The sequence below is a fragment of the Eptesicus fuscus genome, chromosome 5, assembly GCF_027574615.1.
Source record: "Eptesicus fuscus isolate TK198812 chromosome 5, DD_ASM_mEF_20220401, whole genome shotgun sequence".
NCBI classification, from domain to species: domain Eukaryota; kingdom Metazoa; phylum Chordata; class Mammalia; order Chiroptera; family Vespertilionidae; genus Eptesicus; species Eptesicus fuscus.
Window position 1 is genome coordinate 74817868 of NC_072477.1, and position 15416 is coordinate 74833283.

At 38.8% G+C, this 15416-nt stretch overlaps 2 pseudogenes; both read left to right on the plus strand.

The window, feature by feature from the left end:
- Nucleotides 1-996: 996 nt before the first annotated feature.
- Nucleotides 997-1675, plus strand: LOC129149011 (epididymal secretory protein E3-beta-like; annotated as a pseudogene).
- A 12333-nt stretch (nucleotides 1676-14008) lies between these two features.
- On the plus strand, nucleotides 14009-14594 carry LOC129149012 (ribonuclease K3-like; annotated as a pseudogene).
- Nucleotides 14595-15416: the final 822 nt, after the last annotated feature.

Consider the following 15416-nt stretch of genomic DNA (forward strand, 5'->3'; position numbering starts at 1 on the left):
GAACATGCCTATCCCTTATTCTGTGTCTGATAGAGCACTCGAGACCCCCAAAAGTGCTCTCATGCAAATCCTATTAGACTCTCACAGGTCAGTAAGGGAGCTACTATTAGGCTTATTTGAAGACACCAATTCTGAAATATTGATACTCAGATTAGAGTTTCTGTAGGGCTAGGTAACTCCTTGTGCTGAGGACAGGGAGCTGGTTTAAAGGGGAGACTTTTTCAAACATCTCTAGGCCCTGATTTTGACCAGAGCAGTTCCTGTGAGGGCAATTTTAATCTTGGTATTTGGTTGCTTAGAACACTATTTCAAAACTGCATTTCCTTTATGATGGTATTCTTAATGGCAAATCAAGATCATTCTGCATGATGATAATTAGGGAAATGGCCTTTGAGAAAGCAAGTGGGCCATCAGAAGTGCTACCATGTTTCAGGCAGCCATTGGGGAAGTGCTATAAAGAGTCAAGATGAAATAAGTCCCACTTGCAGTCAGTTTTAATTGCAACCTGGGATTTCAGGGAGCCAAAGCCTTCCTGCTTGGAAAATGTTTCCCAAGTCTACTCATCTTCTACATTCCCTTAAAGGGTGACAACATTTTCTACTTCACAGACATAAAACTTAAAGTCCCATTCTCTTTCAGACACACTCTCTTATGAGAACCCATCTGGACTGTAAAACAGAGCTAGCTAGAATGCTCCTTGTTTTGGGAGAGAGAGGTGTTTGAAATTCTCAAAATAAATTTCATCTATTTTCTATAATTTTGTGTTTGTCTCACTCATGCTCTAGCATATTTCCAGTTCTTGTAAATTTTATTATCTAATGAGATTTATCATCTTCTAGTCTGGAACCAAATGGTAAAATTGAGCCTAAGTGTCTACATTGGCAGGGAACGGAGTTTTAAGGTGGACCTCATTTGAAGATACCAATTGAGGGCAGTGCTGCAGTTATGTTTTCCTCTCTCTTCCAGGTAGACCCACAGGTGATCCTGGTGACTGAGATGTCCTCCTCTCTGAAGGTCCTCGGTGCTCTCTTGCTCCTGCTGTTCCCCTTGTGTGTGCTCCTTGTACACAGCCAGAACCTTTCCTGGAGGCAATTCATGAAACAGCACCACCTGAGCACAAGCTGGGAATTCAATAAGTACAGATGCAATGACCTCATGAGAGGAAAAGAAGCTCAAAAGACAGGAACTATCACTTCTTCATCTATACCAGCAGTTCTCAACCCGTGGGTCACGACCCCTTTGGGGGTCGAACGACCCTTTCACAGGGGTCGCCTAAGACCATCGGAAAACACAGACATTTACATTACGATTCATAACAGTAGCAAAATTACAGTTATAAAGTAGCAACGAAAATAATTTTATGGTTGGGGGTCACCACAACATGAGGAACTGTATTAAAAGGTCATGATATTAGAAAGGTTGAGAACCACTGATCTATACCTTCTGGCACAAAATTGAGCATATATGCATTGGGAACTGGAGAGATGGCTACAGTAATGTATACTAGTATATATGAGCCCAATATCTCTTCAAAATAATCAAGTGTTACTCAGTGAATAACAAAAAGGGCTACAAAGAGCACAGGAGCCACAGCTACACTGAATTCCATTGTGGCATGAATGGGTTTGCTGATAGCATAGAGGACATTTGGTTGTTAGAGGTCATCAGTAACTAGAAAGTCTACGCACACCTCCTGGTTTTAGTAGAGTGATTAGTGTTTCCCACTGGTGGGCCCTGCCCACATCAATAGCCCTTGCTAATCACTATTTTGCATTATGCGCCAATGTTTTCCAGCTACTGAGAGTTATGTATCACATGGTTTCTTGATATCAACTTTACTTACATTGGTTCTCTGCCTGGAATACCCTTCTGTTGTCATTTACTTGTTCTACTCCTATTTTTTATTTATAAATCTTTAAAGATTCAGCTCACATGGCATCTCTTTTTGACTATCCCAGGAATTATCTTGATTTCTTATACCTACCCAAGCTGAATTATTCTCCCTTCACAATAAATTATATCATTCCAATGTGTGTGACATTTATATGTGTTATATGTGCAGAGTATGTGTGGTGATTGGTATAAGTATTAGAGGTGTGTGTGATATGGATTATACTTGGATGTGATTTGTGCTATGTGTAGTTTAAGGTGAGTGTTATATGTGTGTAATATGCTTATGTGTTTGATGAGAATTTAAATGTTTAAATATTAAGTTGAGGAAAAGTTGTGACCTAGGCATTAATTGTGTCCTAGGCATTAATTGTGTCGACATGCTGAATTTTACTCAGATTGGGAGTGTGGGGATGGGCTGAGCTGATTTAGTATAGCATGTAGGAAGGTCCTACCTCATAGTATATGTTCACTCTACATTGGTCTTCTTCCTTTCCCATCTTTGGCTTGGTACTTTCATTTTGACTTTGATAAAACCAACATCACTAGTGCCCATCAATCATCTCCTCTCCTGGCTTCAGAAGATAGAGGTTTCTAATATAAAAATACAGTAGGTTGTCATCTGTATGAGAGCTATAAATTCCCAGGATTATGAAGAATCTTCTCCATCAGCTATAGAAAGACAGAAGTTAATACTGGGCTTATTTATTAAGAATATCTCTAAGGCCTGGCATGTGTTGCTCAGTGGTTGACCTTCAACTCATGAACTAGGAGGTTATGGGCACATGCCAGGGTTTCAGGCTCGATCCCCAATAGGGGGCTTGCAGAAAGCAGATAATCAACTATTCTCTATCATCATTTATGTTTCTATTTCTTTCTTCCTCTTCCTTCCTCTCTCTCTCTAAAATCAATAAAAACATTTTTTTAAAAATATCTCAAAGGAGGCTAATGCAATTTAGCTGGGTTAAGGCAGTTGTTTCCCAAGGAATAATACACTCTGTAGAAGATATTAGCACAACTGAATTAATCTGATAATAATCATTTTCACTTGACTGTGGAATAGGTTGAGGCTGCCAAACTTTAAAATGCAACTCTTCTTTATGAATGAGGCTAAAGATTTACGTTTTGTTGGAGGGCAGAGGAAGTAAATTGCAGGATGAAATGCTAAGGACACAGTATGTATATCTAGTTCACTAGAATTCTGTTTGCTAAATGAGGGAGAAAGATACAGCGTAACAGAAATATTCACTTCATATAATTTTGCCAAAGGCAGGTATGGGAAGAAGAAATACCAAACATTAAAACACAATATCTTGTGTATTTTTTTTTTAATTCTTTATTGTTTAAAGTATTACATATGTCTCTTTTTTCCTCCATTGACCTCTCCCCGGCCACTCCTATCCCCAACACATGCCCTCACGCCCCTACTGGTTGTGTCCATTGGTTATGCTTATATGCATGCATACAAGTCCTTTAGTTAATGTCTTACCGCCCCCCTTTCCACCCTCCCCTGCCTTCCCTCTGAGGTTTGATGGTTTGTTTGATGCTTCTCTGTCTCTGGATCTATTTTTGTTTATCAGTTTATGTTGTTCATTATATTCCACATATGAGTGAGATCATGTGATATTTATCTTTCTCAGACTGGCTTATTTCACTTAGCATAATGCTCTCCAGTCCATCCATGGTGTTGCAAATGGTACGAGTTCTTTCTTTTTTATAGGATTGTAGTATTCCATTGTGTAGATGTACCACAGTTTTTTAATCCACTCATCTTCTGATGACACTTAGGCTGTTTCCAAATCTTAATTATTGTAAATTATGCTGCTATGAGCATAGGAGTGCATACATCCTTTCTGATTGGTGTTTTTTATTTCTGGGGATATAGTCCTAGGAGTAGGATTACTGGGTCAAATGGGAGTTCTATTTTTAATTTTTTGAGGAAACTCCATACTGTTTTCCACAGTGATTGCACCAGTCTTCATTCCCACCAGCAGTGCAAGAGGATTTCTTTTTCTCCACATCTTCTCCAGCACTTATCATTTGTTGATTTGTTGATGATAGCCATTCTGACAGGTGTAAGATGGTATCGCACTGTGCTTTGATTTGCATCTCTCAGATGATTAGTGACTTTGAACATGTTTTCATAAGTCTCTTCAACTTCCTTATGTCCACTTTTGAAAAGTGTCTATTAGGTCCTTTACCCAATTTTGATTGGACTGCTTATCTTCCTTTTGTTAAGATTTATGAGTTCTCTATAAATTTTGGAGATTAAACCCTTATTGAATATAACATTTGGAAATATGTTGTCCCATGCAGTGGGCTTTCTTGTTATTGTGTTGATGATTTTTTTTTGCTGTTCAGAAACTTTTTATTTTGATATAGTCCCATTTGTTTATTTTCTCCTTCATTTCCATTGTCGTAGAAGCTGTATCAGTAAAGATATTGCTAGGATATTTTCTGCTTATGGATTCTTCTAAGATTTTTATGATTTCCCATCTTATGTTTAAGTGCTTTATCCATTTTGAGTTTATTTTTGTGTATGGTGTAAGTTGGTAGTCTAGTTTCATTTTTTTTGCATGTATCTCTGCAATTATCCCAACACCATTTATTGAAGAGACTGTCTTGACTCTATTGTATGCTCTTGCCTCCTTTGTCAAATATTAATTGAGCATAATGGATTGGGTCGATTTCTGGGTTCTCTGTTCTGTTCCATTGATCAATATGTCTGTTCTTGTGCCAGTACCAGGCTGTTTTGAGAACAGTTGCGTTGTAATGTAGCTTTATATCTGGTATTCCTCCAACTTACTAGTAGTTCTTCTTTCTCAGGATTGCTGCTGCTGTTCGGGGTCTGTTTTTATTCCAGATGAATTTTTGGAGAGTTTTTTCTAGGTCTGTGAAATATGCCATTGGTATTTTAATGGGGAGTGCATTGAATCTATAGAGTGCTTTGGCTAGTATGGCATTTTAATGATGTTGATTCTACCAATCCATGAACTTGGTATATTCTTCCATTTGTTTATGTTTTCTTCTATCTCTTTTTTCAAGTACCGGTCTTTTTCCTCCTTAGTTAAGTTTATTCCAAGGTATCTTAATTTTCTTGATGCAAAGTTATATGAGATTGGGTTTTTTTTAGTTTCTCTTTCTGTGAGTTCATTATTGGTGTATAAAAAAGCCATAGATTTCTGTGTGTGAATTTGTGTCCTGCTACATTGCCAAATTCATTTTTTAAGTCTAATAGTTTTTTGATGGAGTCTTTAAGGTTTTCTATGTACAGTATCATGTCATCTGTGAATAAGGACAGTTTTACTTCTTCCTTTCCAATTTGGCTGCCTTTTATTTCTTCTTCTTGTCTAATCTCAATGGCTAATACTTCCAGTACTATGTCAAACAGGAGTGGTGAGAGTGGGCATCCCTGTCTTGTTCCTGTTCTTAGGGGAACTGGTTTTAGTTTTTGCTCATTGAGTATGATGTTGGCTATGGGTTTATCATATATGGTTTTTATGATGTTGAGGTGTGATCCTTCTTTTCTCACCTTGCTGAGAATTTTTTATTGAAAATGGGTATTGGATTTTGTCAAATGCTTTTTCTACATCAATTGATATGATTATGTGGATTTTATCTCTCAATTTGTTTATTTGATGTATCACGTTTATTGATTTGTGGATATTGTACCATCCTTGCATCCCTGAGATAAATCCTACTTGGTCATGGTGTATGATCTTTCTGATGTACTGCTGGATATGATTTGCTAGAATTTTGTTGAGGATTTTGGCGTCTATGTTCATGAGAAATATTGGCCTGTAATTCTCTTTCTTTTTGTCATCTTTATCTGGTTTTGGTATTTGGGTGATGCTGCCTTCATAGAATGAGCTTGGAAGTGTTCTTTCCTTTTGAATTCTTTTTGGAATAGTCTGAGGAGGATAGGTTTTATTTCTTCTTTGAATGTTTGGTAAAACTCCCCTGTGAACCTGTCTGGCCCCGGGCTTTTGTTTGCTGGAAGCTTTTTGATGACTGCTTCAATTTCTTTCATAGTTATTCACCTATTGAGATATATAAATTCTTTCTGATTGAGTTTTGGAAGGTTGCATTTTTCTAAGAATATGTCATTTCCTCCAGGTTGTCTAGTTTGTTGGAATATAGTTGTTCATAATATTTTTTAACTATCCTTTGTATTTCTTGGGGTCTGTTGTTATTTACCCTCTTTCATTTCTGATTTTATTTATTTGGGTCCTCTCTCTTTGCTTCTTGGTGAGCCTGGCTAGAGGTTCATCAATCTTGTTTATCCTTTCAAAGAACCAGTTTTGTTGATCTTTTGTATTGTTTTTTTTTTTTTGGGGTCTCTATGTCATTTATCTCTGCTCTGATCTTTATTATTTCCTTCCTTCTGCTTACACTGGGCTTTTCTTCTTGCTCTCTTTCTAACTCTTTGAGTTGTAGGGTTAGGTTATTTATTATCATTGTTTCTTGTTTTTTTTTTGTGGTTTTATTTTATTTATTTATTTATTTTCAGTAGGCTTGTAGAACTTCCCTCTCAGGACTGCTTTCCGTGTGTCTCATAGATTTTGGATTGTTGTGTTTTCAGTGTTGTTTGTTGCCATGATGTTTTTATTTCTTCTTTGATCTTTCTGGTAACCCAGTCATGATATTAAAAAAGGACTATGGACTTAGTCTCCATGTGTTTGATTTTTTTGGATTGTTTTTATTGTAGTTGATTTCCAGTTTTATGCCATGGTGATCTGAGAAAATGCTTGATATGATTTCTTTCTTCTTAAATTTGAAGAGACTTTGCCTGTGACCCAATATATGGTCTATCTTTGAAAATGGCCCATGTGTACTTGAGAAGATTGTATATTCTGTGACTTTGGGGTAAATGTTCTGAAGATGTCAGTTAATTCCATTTGATCTAGTGAATCATTTAGGATTGATATTTCTTTGCTGATTTTTTGTTTAGAGGATTTGTCTAATGGTGATAGTGGGGTATTAAAGTCCCCTAGTATGATTGTATTGCTGTCAATCTTTCCCTTAATGTCCTCCAGGAGGTTTTTTTTTTTTTTTTTAATGTATTTGGGTGCTCCTGTATTGGGTGCGTATATGTTTACCAGAGTTATTTCTTCTTGTTCGATTGCTCCCTTTAGTATTATGAAGTGATCTTCCTTATCTCTCTTTTTTTTTTAATTGATTTTTTTTACAGAGAGAAAGGGAGAGGGATAGAGAGTTAGAAACATCTATGAGAGAGAAACATTGATCAGCTGCCTCCTGCACACTCCCTACTGGGGATGTGCCCACAACCAAGGTACATGCCCTTGACTGGAATCAAACCTGGGACCCTTCAGTCCACAAGCCGATGCTCTATCCACCGAGCCAAACCAGTTTTGGCCCTTATCTCTTGTTATGTCCTTCACTTTGGGATCTAATTTGTCAGATATAAGTATTGTTACCTCAGCTTATTTTTCATTTCCATTTGCCTGAAAAACCTTTTTCCATCCCTTCACCATCAGACTGTGTGCATCTTTTTTTCTGAGATGGGTTTCCTGTAGACAGCAGATATATGGATAATGTTTTCTTATCCACTCAGCTACCCTATGATTTTTTGATTGGGGCACTTAATTCATTTATATTCAAAGTTATTATTGATAGGTACTTCTTTGTCGCCATTTTTATTCTTTATGCCTGTGTTCCTTCCTCGCTTCCTATTTCTTCTTTTTACAGCAGACCCTTTAGCATTTCTTGCATTGCTGGTTTGGTGGTATTAAACTCCCTCAGACCATTTTTGTGTGTGAAGCTCCTGATTTCCACCTCAATTTTGATTGATAGTCTTGCTGGGTTCAGTATTCTCGGATTCAGATCCTTCCTTTGCATGACTTTGTATATTTCATTCTATTCCCTTCTTCTCTGGTGTGTTTCTCTTGAGAAATCAATCGCTAGTCTGATGGGGGATCCTTTGTAGGTAACTTTCTGTCTCTCTCTGACCACTTTTAAGATTCTTACGTTGTCGTTGGTGTTTGCCAATTTAATTATAATGTGCCTTGGCATCAGTCTTTTGGGGTTCATTTTGTTTGGGACTCTGAGCTTTTTGGATTTGTGTGAATTTTTTCTTCCCTATATCAGGGAAGTTTTCTGTCATTATTTCTTCAAACAGGTTTTCTATTCTTTGCTCAGTTTCCTCTCCTTCTGGCACCCTTATTATGTGGATGTTGTTTCATTTCATGTTGTCCCAAAGTTCTCTTAGGTTCTCCTCCTACTTTTTAATTTTTTTTTCTAGAAGCTGCTCTGCTTGGGTATTTTTTTCCTACCTCATATTCTAGCTCACTGATGCAGTCCTCTGCTTCTTCTAGTCTACTCTTGATGCTTTCTATTGAATTCTTTATAGCAGCGATGTCATTTTTCATTTCTTCTTAGTTCTTCTTCATTTCCTCTTGGTTCTTACACATATTGTTGAATTTGTCTTCCAACCTTTTCAGTGACCTTATGACCATTTCTCTGAATTCTTTCTCTGACAGGTTGCTTCCTTTACTGGTGATGCTGCTTTTCTTTCATATGCAGGCTGTTTCTTTGTTTCCCCATGATCTCTCTTTTCTGGGTGTCTGGTTATGTAGTTCTCTCTCTCCTGCATTGATTTAAAGGCACAAAATACAACACAACAAGGCAAAATGCAAAGGCACTGAACACAAATGTATTCATGATACTAATAACCCCAAATAATGGTGACCACCAGAGAAAAGAGAATTAGGGGATAAGAATGAAAGAAGAAGAAAGAGAGAGAGAGAGAAGATGTGCAAAAATGAAATTGGGAAAAGGAAAAAAAGTAAGAGAGAAAAGAAAGAGAATAAAAGAAGAAGAGGGGAAAGAACTATTTATATGGGGAGAAAACTCCAATAGAACAGCCACTGATCTCACCAAATGCCAGCCACTAATACCTAGAGATGAATGCAAAATGCAAACAACAACTAATATCAAGCGAGGCAAGGGAAAACAGAAGCAAAAAAAAAAAAAAAAAAAAAAAACCTAAAAGAAAAAGCGAAACAATTTCACAAACAAGCATTAAAAAAAACAATATAATCAACAATCAAGCAAACACCAATAAAAGGACAGGGAGGAAAAAAATTTGGATAGTGAAGAAAGAGAAGAGACAGGTGTGTATGGACTTAGATCAAGGGATTAGAAATTAGATATATAAGTAGGGTGAAATTTTAACAGGGCATAAAAAGAAGGAACAGGGAAAACCTCAAACAGAAATAGGGTAAGAGAAACAGGACAACAAAAGGGGAAAGTAAGGAAGAGAGTGTTGCACAAAGGGAAAGTTGAGATAGAGTAAAATGATGCTAAAGGAAAGATGAAAATAGAATGTAGAACACTAATCCCAAAATAAAATAAAGAAAAAATAAAATGACACTTTAAAAAAAGGTAAAATAGTAGTAGTAATAATACTGATTAAAAATAAAAATGTAATAATTAAAAAGGTAAAATCAAGTGAGGAAAAATAATTAGTTTCTTAAGTAAAAGATGAAAAAAAAAAAAGTTCACTTCCTCTACTGTTCTATTTGGCTTGCCTGTTTCCTAGTCAGGACAGTATTGAAGTTCCCTGCGTTCTATTGGTCCTCAGTGTTGTAGGCCACAGTCCTAATTTTCAAGCAGGCAGTACTTCTTTGTTTCTCATACTCGTTTATTTGTGTTTACACAAGAGTCAATTTGTGATTTAACCCCTGGGTGGCAGTATTTCTGGACTGACCTTCAGGTCTATAGGTCCTCTCTAGCTAGTGTTTAGATTTTGATTTTCCTGTGGCACTTAATACCAGTTTGGGGGGATGGGCTGCCCCAGAGCTGGTTCTCTGATCATTATTCCCTGCTCTGATCCCCAGGTTCCACAAAAACAACTTTCCCCTGCAGTCTCTTAGAGTGTCCCCAGTTGGGTGATCCTATGTATTGGGCTTAGTAATTAAAAGCAAGGATTGAAAGAGGAAAAAAAAAAAGAGAGAGAGAGTGAAAAAAGAGCCAGAGTAAGTGCATGAACTCCAGTGCTACGGCCCCAGTCTGTGCAGTTTTTCCCCCCTTGGGTCTAAGCAGCCACACACTGTTAAAATTTTTAGGCTGCCCTTTTGTGCCCAGTTCAGCTATGGGCTGCTTTTTAGAGTTCCCTTCTGTTAGCAGCCCTGTGGATCCCCTTCCACATTCGCGGATCACGCCAGCCCCAACAGCTGTGGACTTTTCTGGGCACAGACTTTCCCGGATCCTCTAGCTCCCACAGTGCACATTTTTCTCTCCTGCCTGGACCACAGACTTCACCTTATCCCAGGCGAAATCTGACCTTTCTGTGAGGAGGCGTAGAGCTCCTCTGAATCTGTGTGCTCGCATCACTTGGGGACCAGTGTTCCCAGGTTCACAGCTGTTCACTGGGTGCCATTGTTGTGTATTCCCAGAATTTTCAGGCTTCCGACAACATCCACTTTCCCCTTCAAGATGATGCTCCGGGAGGGATCCCAGCAGCATTGGAGGCTGCCCAGTCAGGGGGTCCAGCAATCTCCCACAGTCTCCTGGAGTATAGCTGTCACTCAACTCACAAACAAACACTCCCTGTGGGACCACACACTTTCCCTTCATTCTCTCACTCATGCACTATCTTGCAGTCTGCCTTCCCATCAGCAGCCATCTTCCTTCCTCCTATATCTCAGTTTATTTCCATGACCATCGAGAAGCCTCTAGGCTCCAATACATGATGAGGCCTCTCAGCGGTTAAAAAACAAAATTCAATGGAGTAAATTTGAAGACCTAATTGGCTTTATTAAGCAATTCATAAATCCAGTAGCATCCTATCTAGCAACTAGAAGGGTGCTCTGAAGGATTGTCCAAAATGGAATGTTTATAGGAAGCAGTATGGGGCAACAAAGCTATTAATGAAAGAAAAGAAAGGATTATTTTGGCTCTGGAACAACTTTACTTTGGGGGAAGGAAATAAGAAGGTTTCAATTATATAGATTGTCTCTTCTTTCTATGTGGAATGGGCCTTACTTGGGCTTGACCAGAACATTCCATATTGGTTGATTAGGATTATGTTTATGGGAGAAGTTGAAATTGCAATTAAATCAGGTATTAAACCTACATTTGGTATTATTTTAAAAGAAGAAATTACCCCATAGGCCCCAAATGGTGTCATTTGTGCTAAAAAGCCTAAGATATCAAACGCAGATTTTTCCTATAAATTGTAGGGAAAGAAAAATTTTCTTTGACTGTCTTTGTGTCCCTGTTTGGTTCTAAAAATTAAACTGACTACGACAGATCAATAGGAAAAAAAGTACAAATTTTATTATATTTTTAAATGTAGTGGGAACCTTTATGAAAGAATAAAGGCCCAAAGAATTGAACAGAGCAGGACCTTTTATACCTTTTAGGAAAAAATAAATGAATTTGTTAAAAATTTGACAAAACGAAGGGGTTTCGTCTATGGGTAGTAAATGGTAAAGGTAAGGGTTAGTTTGGAGTGCCTTCTCGAGACTAATTAAAGAGTCTGTCTTCAGTAAAAGAATATATTTCCTGCCTTTAGGCTGAAAAGGGAAGTTAGGGAGTGTTTTCAGCATTTACTGATTCTTAATTGTCTTCATCACAAAATAATATTTATGTAAATGAGCCATATTTTGCGGTGTCATAGTTTTGTTTCCTTCAGGATAAATTAAAATATCTCTCCATTTATTTTTCATCTATTTTGATGTCTTCTATTAGAGTTTTATAGCTTTCTTCATAGTGATCAATTACATATTTTATTAGATTTGTATGTAACTATTTCATTTTTCTTTGGTGATAATGTAAATATTTGTGTTGTGTGGTGTTTTTTTTTAAGTTTCAAATTCCAATTGTTCATTGTTGATGTATAACAGCGGTTCTCAACCTGTGGGTCACGACCCCTTTGGGGGTCGAATGACCCTTTCACAGGGGTCGCCTAAGACCATCGGAAAACACAGACATTTACATTATGATTCATAACAGTAGCAAAATTACAGTTACGAAGTAGCAACGAAAATAATTTTATGGTTGGGGGTCACCATAACATGAGGAACTGTAGTAAAGAGTCGCGGCATTAGGAAGGTTGAGAGCCACTGATATATAAGAAAGCAATTGATTTTGGTATATTAACCTTGTCTCCTGCAACTTTGTTATAAAGCAACAACATTTTTTATGCAGTAGATAATCAGAGCCATTAAAAGCATTAATAGCTGGTTTGGCTCAGTGGGTAGAGTGTTAGCTCGAGGACTGAAGGGTCTTTGGGCAAAAGAGGGAGGAAATCAATATTTCTCTCTCTGTATCTCTCCCCCTCCCTTCCACTCTCTCTAAAAATGAATGGAAACAATACCCTTGGGTGAGGATTAACAACAAAAAACAGAAAAGCATTAGGCAACAGTGTTCCACTATTATATTTATGCTGAAGGGACTAATCTGCAAATAATACGTAGAATGGGTTGGAAGGAAAAGAGGCTAGAGGTAGGGAGTCCATGTAGGAGGCTTTCTTGTGAACCCTCCATGAGACAATGAGATTCTGAATAAGGGTATTGCAGCACCAGTGGGAAGGTAAGAATAGATTTACCCCAAATTTTCCTTCTTCATGTGAATGGGGTCTCTTCACACAGAGTTTCCTTCTGGGGATGCCCTTACCATCTTCTTCACCTAACTTCTAATTAATGATCAAAACTCAGCTCAGGTGTTGTGCCCTCCAATGATCACTCCTCTCTGCTGTCTCCTCACACTTTCCTGTCATTTCCTCTATCAGAGCTGTCAGTGATGTTTATATTTATTAATGTAAAATGTATTTGTCTGTTCACCAGTCTCTTTCATTAGAACATGAAATCTGAGTAGCTCAGTGTCTGTTCTAATAAATGTCCACATGAATGAATAATTTATTCAAGTCTGTTGTTGGGACTTACAACATTACCAAGTATGTGGCAGCTATTATATCAGATTTGCTCTTAGGAAACTGAAATCATAGAACTTCAAAAAACTGAAGCTTCCGATGAGGAAGGAAGCACGCAACCCACATCTGGAAGTGGTCAGTTCCTCCAAACTGAGTTTTGAGTCACACTGTTTCTTTAAGTAAGCTTACTCTTCCTGTGCCTCTGGTGATATTGATACAATTTTAAACAGCAAATTTGAGGGTCTAAATATCTCATCCACATTGCACACAAGAAGTTTATCTTCCAAGCCCTCTTCTTTCCTAAGGGCTCAGAACCTTCCCTTGAGAAGGCAGGCAGCTCTGGAATGCCTGGGGAAGATACAGCCTACAAAAGCCTCTGAGCCTGGGACTAACTACAGCTTCTGTTTCCAGTGGGAGCACCCAGGTGGAAAGCTGGTAAGAGAAGCCTCAGGGCTAGGGAGACTAGGACAGTGAAGATGGCTGGGAGGTCCAAGTCAAATAGATAGAGGATAAATATTTCAGGTAGGAAGGGGGAAGAGACAAGGTTTCTGACACGGGGGCCGTTGAACCCGTGATCATAGGACAAAGAGAAGAATCAGATCTGGCAAGTAAGAGGAAAGGTCTTCTTCACATTCCTCCTCACTGGGCTTCAGGTTCATCAGAGAATTGTGTAAGACTCAAATGAGAGAGAAGATGGTTATGTTGTAGAAGACTGAAGAAACCCAAGTGACGTTTAGAGAAATGGAGTTACACAGCTTTATTTTGCCGGCTGTCTCAGAGGAGTTGTCTCCAGAGCCTGAGCAAACCAATATGGTGGAAGCCCTTCTTTTATCCCCTTTTGGTTTCTTTGTCTCCCAAATATGGCTGGGGACTTCCAGACCTTTTGTGGGTTTTGCAAAAAGCCCCGTGGGTTGAGATGGGGGTCTTGAGATCATATCCAATGGCCTGGCCTGTTGCCAGGGCTGATAACCCCCTCCAATGGTTCATGGTTGATGGGCTTTGTAAAATGTAAGCATTTAGGTAATAGGTCTTGCAAGACCAGATACTGGAGAAAGGGACAGTGACTTTATTATAGGTTATCAAGAATGTACATTAGGTTACTGCACAGATTCAGATTACTAGTCCCCCAAATATCAGGGTTACAGTGGAATTAACCTTTTAGCCTTCTCAGTTAGAAGAAAAAAGAACTATGAGATCTTAAAAAGCACAATAAAAATCTAAATGGTTATAAACAACAATTTTACTTTTATTGCTTATACTACTACTACTGTTATCTTCCCTCTTCCTACACAGAAAGATGGTGCTAGATCTCCTGGGATGCTTTCCTCCCCTTCTATTGCTGCTGGGACTGTGGGGACCAGTGTATTCACTTTATGCTTTGCCTAAGAATCTCACCAAGGCTAAGTGGTTTGAAATTCAGCATATACAACCAAGCCCTCTCCAATGCAACAAGGCAATGCAAGGTGTCAATAATTATACTCAGCACTGTAAGCCTCAAAACACCTTTCTGCATGACTCCTTCCAGAATGTGGCTGCTGCTTGTGAGCTGCCCAAGACTGTCTGCAAGAATGGCCAGAACAATTGCCACTAGAGCCCAAAGCCTGTCAGCCTCACTAACTGCAATCTCACTGGAGGGAAGTATCCTAACTGCCGCTACCAAGATGCTGCCCAGTACAAGTTCTTCATTATTGCCTGTGACCCCCCTCAGAAGGGAGACCCTCCCTATCATTTGGTTCCTGTACACTTAGATAAGGTTGTTTAAAGTTTTTACCATTTTGCCTCTCACTTGGTACAGGTTCCCTTATGCTCTCCTTCCTTTTCTTTCTTGGTTCCCTAGTTCCCATAGAAGAAAAAAGGAAAGTATTAGGAGAATTAGAGTGTCAAGGACACCAGACCAGAGTTGGGACAAAAAACCCCACAGGATTCTTTTCTGCTTTGGAGCTCTGTGTGTTTCAAAGGAAGGTGCCGAGAACCAATTCCAGCATGTAATAATTACAAGAGTTTTACCAGAAGGTTGGTGAAGCTTGGGGAGCTCAACAGGGTTGAGTCACATGTAGTTTACCTGTTGGAAACAGCTACAAAGCATCTCTCCCAAACCTGAATGGTATTGTTAACTGCCAGACAGCTCAGGGCATTTTATTGCCTCCTGTTGGCCAAACACCTGAACAGCTGTAGGCTATTCCTGAAACTGACAATCTCTGTAAACCCTTTGATACCATAGCCTTTGCAGTGTATATTTCCACCTTGCCTTGGGACAAATTGTGTTTAATAAAAGCAGGGGTCCTTGGTTAAGGAAAAGAGTCTTCTAGCTCCTTCAGCTGGAAACTCCTCTGACCCCCCAATGCCTATCAAAAATACCTTTCGTCCACAGGCTCCTTCTTAATCATCTACGCACAGCCCCTTTCTCCAGAATGCTGAACCCTTTGTAAGGCTGGGGAAAAAGAACCCAGGCAATTGGCGCCTGAACGTGGGACCTAACCCTGGAAGTACCAACAGCAATGACAAGTTTCTGGAGAAAGTAGTATTTGCCTGAGCGGATGGAAAGTTCACTGTGCATAGAGCTCATGTCAGCTTCAGAATCCCCCGGATCTGCACGTGTGTGAGTGATACTTTGTGTTTCAGTCAGATT